At 41.1% G+C, this 6973-nt stretch overlaps 1 long non-coding RNA gene across 1 annotated transcript; it reads right to left on the bottom strand.

Moving 5' to 3' along the window:
• Positions 1-4717: 4717 nt before the first annotated feature.
• On the bottom strand, positions 4718-5134 carry LOC123105651 (uncharacterized). Its single transcript, XR_006450965.1, has 2 exons — positions 5065-5134; positions 4718-4969 (listed from the first exon to the last, which is right to left on the bottom strand). It is a non-coding gene; the product is annotated as an uncharacterized lncRNA (long non-coding RNA).
• Between the last annotated feature and the right edge of the window lie 1839 nt (positions 5135-6973).

The following is a 6973-nucleotide window of genomic DNA, read 5'->3' as shown; positions in this document are numbered from 1 at the left end:
AAGAGGGGCTAGAGTAAGCATAAGAGTAAGCAGAGAAATTCTTTGAGGACTTATGGACATAATGATTTGAAGAATAATGCACATATCCATAATCCTTAAATCTTCCCTACGAAACAGACGGGTTAGCATGATGATGTTCATATGAGGACTTTGATCCATATGAGGAATATGATCCATGTGAGGAGTTTGGTCCGTATGAGGACTTGAATCCATATGAAGAATTTGGTCCATATGAAGAATTTGATCTGGGGTTCCTATTCTTCAGGTGGCGTCATGATGACATTCACCTGAAGATTTTTAAGGCATCTTTTGGGAACCCAGATTTTCTTCATAGGGGAGCCGTTCCTGCAGTTAGTGCCAACATATCTACCAAATACTTCACCATTCTGATTTTTGAATAGTTTGTAGTTGGAGTCAATTGACTCATCATTAGAATGAGGAGATTCACATGCAAATCCAGATAAGTTAGATGGATCAACTGGAGGTCCCTTTGCAGCAACCCATGTAGTTTTGGGGTACTACTCAGGCTTCCAATATGTACCATCAGCATTGAGTTTCCTCTCAAAGGCAATACCCTCTTTCCTAGGGTTCCTGTTGAGGATCTGCTTTTTAAGCACATCACAAAGAGATGGATGCCCTTTGAGGCTTTTGTACATGCCTGTCGTGTACAATTCCTTCAATCCTGCATCATCAATGATACTAGCAATGTCCTCAGATGAGAAATTAGTGATAGCGGAGGCATGTGAAGAATTTGAAACATTAGCAGCATTTGAACATTCAGGTGAAGAATTAGCAGTTTCACGTTCAATGCATTTCAAACATGGAGAAACAAATTCTTCCTGAGAAGCGCTGATTTGTTGAGCAAGTAGTGAATCGCGCTCCTTCTTTTTTTTTGAACAACAGAAGGCGCACAAAGCGCCAAACTTTACTATTCAGCTCAATAACAGTGTACAGCATGGATTACAAATCCCTGGAACTGAAAATTGGAAAGAAGAGAAACTACAGGGCAAGATCCATTTCGATGAGCTGAGGCAAAATAGCATATGTCAGGTCCTAGATAAGGCCTAAGAACCTGTTGAGCCATATTGTGGGCAATCCCATTGGTCTCCCTAGAAATGTGAAACACCTGAGCATGAAGATCAGAGGAGAAGAAGAAAAATTCAGCTAGTATTTTCCTGATAGCCCAGGGGATGGCAACATCAGAAGCCTTAGAAGAAGCAGCAAACGATGCCAAAGAGAGGCAGTCGGTGAGGAAAGTAGGTTGAGAAATGTTAAGGCGATTAGCCACTTGAGCCGCCAAGAGAAGAGCCAAAGCTTCCGCTTTCAAAGGAGAATCTGTATCTGCAGAAGACGCTTGAACCTGAACATTGATTTCTGTCGGATCTTGTGGCAAACAAAGGTAGACTCCGATGCCAGTAGCCACCATTCCTTGAGTTAAACCAGGGATTTTTTTACACCTGAAAGCTGCATCAGAGTAAACTCTTGGTCCTGTTAGCAGAAGATCAGACTTAATTGTTTTTCCCTGCACAGGTAGCTGGTTAACAGTAGGCACAACACAAACAACGTTATTTTGGAGAGAAACATGCATATTATCATTCAATTCAACATCGAGAGCTTTAGCAGCAATATGAATTTGATAGGGAAGAGCTCTCTTCCTGTTGAAAAGATGGTCATTCCGAGCTTTCCATAGGCACCACAAAAAATTGAGAATGTTAGGCACAGATGCATGGGAATGAATCATGTTAATTAAAGCATGTAAAACGCTGTGAATAGTAGGATTGGCTTGAATTAGTGCATCCGTTCTAATGCACCAAGGAGAAGAGAACCAAGCAGCTCTAGCGAAGTCGCAAAGAAAAAACAAATGCATCTCATCTTCTTGCTGTCCACATCTGCAACAAAATTGAGAGATATGTAGAGAAAAGCGGCCAGCTCTCAAACCTATGGGAAGGGCCTCCCGGAGAAGCCTCCAAGCAAAAGTCTTGACTCTAGGAATTATTGTCTTTTGCTTCCAAATCAGCTTTAGAAGATTTTTAATCTGCAAAGGAACTTGAGAAGGAGCAGATCTAGGATTAGCATGAATGTCCTGCAAGCACAATTTATAAGTGGATTTGGAAGTACAATTGCCATTAGGTGTTAGATCCCAACAAAGTATATCCGGACAGTTCTCTTGAATAATATCAGTTTGAATAATAGCATTAGCAAGAGGCTGTCGGAAAAGAGAAAAAATCAAATTATTATCCCAAATTTTGGTTCCAGGAACCCAAAGATCTTTAACAAGAGAAGGGTAAACATAACCTGAAGGCTGAACAATAAGGTGATCATAAACAGTAGTCCAAAGAGAGCACCAGGGAGTGCTCCATATAGAAACATTACCTTGAGTGAGCTGATAGAAAGAATGAGCTTTGAGTTTTGGAAGCATTTTAAGAATGGCAGACCAAAAAGCAGATTTTGGAGTGGACGAGCTAGCCAGCCAAATCGAAGTATCAAAGAAATATTTAGATTTAAGGACCAAATGAAGATGAGAGGAAGGATCTTTAGCCAGACGCCAAGCAGCTGCAAGAATCAACCCTTCATTAACCGCTTGCAAATTCCTAATACCAAGCCCACCTTCCTGCTTTGAATTGCAAATATCCTTCCAAGCGCGAAGACACAAACCCCTGTTGGAATTATTTTCCCTAATACCTGTCCACCAAAAGTTCCTAATAATAGTAGTGAGTTTGGCTAAAAGTTTTTTGGAGAACAAAATGTTAGCCATATAGTAAACAGGAATAGCAGAGAAAACAGATTTGATCAACTCAAGCCTAGCTGCATGAGAAAGCATGTTAGCCTTGTAAGCCGGTAGCTTATTCAGAAATTTATCTAAAACAAAATTATAGGCAACAGATCTATTCTTAGCAGGAAGAATAAGAGGGTGACCCAGATGAGAAAAATGAGCCTCCATGTTAGAAACAGGGAAAATCTGCTTAATATCATGAGCTACAGCCTGACTAACACGAGAGCTGAAGATAATGGCAGATTTCGCCCAGTTAGGAGTTTGCCCAGAAATAGAACAGAAATGATGGATAATTTGGGCCATAGCATTTGCCTCTTGAACCGAAGCTTGCCCACAAACTAATAAATCATCTGCAAACAAGAGAGAATGAATAGGAGGGCAACCTGGTCAAAGAGAAATACCCTGCAAATGATTATCAGCCAGAGCATCATTAAGAGCAAGAGACAATTCATTAATGGCCAAAACAAACAAATAAGGGGACATAGGACAACCTTGGCGAATACCCCTAGCGCTTTTAAATTTATGAGAATGTTTACCATTAATAACCACAGAGAAAGTGGGTGTGGAAATGCATTCATAGATCAAATTTATTAAATGACCATGCAGACCTTTACGAGCAAGAGCTGAAACTATGAAGCTCCATTCTAAACGATCAAAAGCTTTCGCAAGATCAATTTTAAGCATGAAAGCAAGTTGATTCCAGGATTTAAGAGCAAAAGAATGGGTGATTTCCTGAGCAATAATAATATTATCACTAATCCTTCTACCCTCAATAAAAGCCTGTTGAGCATGGTCAATAAAATCAGGGAGAAGAGGCTTGAGGCGATTAGCTAAGGATTTGGCAATGATTTTGTATATGACATTAGAAAGGCTAATGGGACGATAATCCATAGGAACCTGGGGAACCAGTTTTTTTGGAATGAGAGCAATGTTAGTGTCACTAATATGAGGTGGCAATATACCTGATTTATAACCACCAACTGGGTGACCTCATCTCCTATCCAATCCCATACAGCTAGATAAAACTCAACATTGAAGCCATCCGGCCCTGGCGAAGCATTCAACTTCATATCCTTCAAGATCTGCAATACTTCACTTTTATCTGGAATTAGATAAGTGGGATCCAAAGAGCCGTCAGGAAACTGTGAAGCAAGAAAAGGTCTTCCAGAATTAACATTAGGAGACGAAAAGATATATCTGAAATAGTTAACAAAAGTGTTAGCAATGAGATCAGGTCTGAAATGCAAAACATCATTTTCATCTTTAATAGAGCAAATGGTATTCCTCTTCCTCCTCTTGAGAACAGCTTGATGAAAAAATTTAGTATTACGATCACCACCAGTAGCCCAACCCTTCTTGCTTCTTTGCTTATAAAAGCTATTAAGTTGATTGAGAACATGCTCATACCTGAGGGTTAGTTGTTGCTCCAGATTATGATCTTGTTGTTTCCAAGGAAGCATTTGAATTTGATTAATACGGGACTCCAACTCCTGCAGTTCTAGTTGAAAGGGTTTCTTCTTCCTACACCATTTTTTCAAAGATCCTGCCAAAGAAGTGGTTTTTGCAACAAAAGAGGTAGATCTAACATTGTTCCAGGAAGATTTAGCAAAACTATTAAAATCTTTCTCCATTAACCACCAATTCTCAAATTTGAAGGATTGCCTAGGTTTAACAAAACTACCATCCATGGAAATGAGAATGGGAGCATGGTCACTAAGGATGATAGGCAAGTTAAGCACCTTAGAGTTGGGATACAGAGCACACCAATCTGCATTAACAAGACAACAATCTAAACATCTGTAAATAGGCCTAACCGTGTGCTGCCTATTACGCCAAGTGTAAGCAGGACCACTAAAACCAATGTCAAAGAGGCCACAATTTTTAATCATAGCACGAAAAGCAGACAAACGATAATAATTAACAGTACCATTGCAACCATCCGTATCATACAAAATATCGTTAAGATCACCCATACAGATCATGGGTTTGCCAAAGTTATCATACACAAAAGTGGAGATCTGATTCCAAATGTCACTAGTCTGCCTATGGTAGGGGTCACCATATATACAAACCAAACAAAAGTGAACCCCCGAGGCTAGATGAACTACATCCGCTAAGATAAAGTGGAAGGAAGAACTACGAACAGAAACCTTAAGATCGTCATTCCACATAAGCCAGAGCCCTCCTGAAGCCCCTCTAGAAGGAACAACAAAACTGTCAGCCACCTCAAACCTCTTTACAAGATCAACAGAACGAACTTTGGAAGATTTGATTTCTGAAACAAAAATTACCTGAGCTTTTGTAGAGCGAACCAGATTGGCCAGGAACAACATTCGATCATTGCCAAGGTCTCGGCCCATACATCGGCAATTCCATGCTATTGCTTTCATGGCGCCCGAGGCGCGTTAGGGCCATGCGCGCTCCTTCTGAAGATCTTCATAACTCACTCTTAGCTTCTCAAGGTCTTGCTTTCTTTGAAGAAATTCATAAGAAAGCTTCTCATGATTGGATAAGAGAGTGTTATGATGATCTTGAAGGGTGTCATACTTAGTGTGAAGTCTCTGAAGACTTTCAGCCAAAGCATTTGACTGATCCATTTCTTCACCCAACATATCATCGCTCTTATTTAGCATGTAGTAAACTTTTTCCAAAGCTCTTTGTTATTTAGTGGCAAGGGAAGCAAGTTTGACATAGCTGGGTCCAAATTCATCACCAGATTCATCATCACTAGACTCGGATAGGTAGCATTCAGTTACCTCAGCATCTTTTGCCATAAGGCATGATGCAGAAGATGATGATTCTGGTTCGAATGTCATCACTTTGAGAGATTCCTTGAAGTCCTCAAACCAAGGATCATGACAGGTTCGATGACCTTCATAGACTTTAGAGAGACGGTCCCAGACGAGCTTCGCATGATCGAGATGCATGATATTCCTGAACTGATTTTGTGATAGACTGGAGCAGATGACATCCTTCGCCGTGAGGTTGAAAAGAGTGTACTTGCGAATGTCATCAGCTTCCGCCATCTTACACAGATCGGTCAGACCAATCTCAGTGACGGTCCACAGCTCGCTGTTCATCGCCATGAGGCGTTTCTTCATCATGGCCTTCCACTTGGGATACTCGTGACCGTCAAAGATGGGGCATGCCACTTTCGTCATACCTGCGGTCGACATAACTAAAACTGAAATCACACAGAACAATGGAGTACCTTGCTCTGATATCAATTGAAAATGCGTTATATCGACTAGAGGGGGGTGAATAGGCGATTTTTATGAAATTCTTCACTGAGGAATTTGCTGGTGAGGAAATTCCTTAGTGAAGAACTACCAGCAGCGGAATGAGTACTCAAAAGTAAACATAACAGAATACAAGCATAGTCATCATGATGAAATGAAGACAGGCACAAAGTACAGAAGCGTATACACAGGATAACACAGGATGAAGACAAACAGACTGAAGAAATTGAACTGAGGAAATTGAGAAAGTCTTCAGTCAAAGTCTTTAAACACAGATATAAACAAGCACACAACACAGTTATGAGGAAATGAAAGAGTTGAGGAAATAGAACCAGTAAGCTTGGTGAAGACAATGATTTGGTAGACCAGTTCCAACTGATGTCTCAGTTGTACGTCTGGTTGGAGCGGCTGAGTATTTAAACTTGAGGACACACAGTCCCGGACACCCAGTCCTGAACACGCAGCTCAGGACACCCAGTCCTCACCGTATTCTCCTTGAACTAAGATCATACAGACCTCGTCCAATCACTCGTGGTAAGTCTTCAGATGACTTCCAAACCTTCACAAACTCGGTCACTCGGCGATCCACAATTCCTCTTGGATGCTCTAGACCATGATGCCTAACCGTCTGGAAGAAGCATAGTCTTCAAAGGTAACAAGCGTCGGATCCACGCAGGATCAATCTCTTTAGTGATGCTCAATCACTTGGGGTTTGTAGGTGTTTGGGTTTTTGGTTTTTGGTTTTTCCTCACTTGATGATTTTCGCTCAAAGTCTTCAGAGGATGGGTTGCTCTCAAATGACAAGTGTTAGTTTCTCTCGGAGCAGCCAACCAGCTAGTGGTTGTAGGGGGCGGCTATTTATAGCCTAGGGAGCAGCCCGACATTATAAGACATAAATGCCCTTCAATGATATGACCGTTAGGTGGATAGATATTTTGGGACAGCTGGCGCATAGCACAAC

This window comes from Triticum aestivum, chromosome 5A (genome assembly GCF_018294505.1).
Source record: "Triticum aestivum cultivar Chinese Spring chromosome 5A, IWGSC CS RefSeq v2.1, whole genome shotgun sequence".
Lineage (NCBI taxonomy): Eukaryota > Viridiplantae > Streptophyta > Magnoliopsida > Poales > Poaceae > Triticum > Triticum aestivum.
The sequence above is the reverse complement of the archived record's forward strand: the minus strand, read 5'-3'. Positions and strand labels throughout refer to the sequence as shown.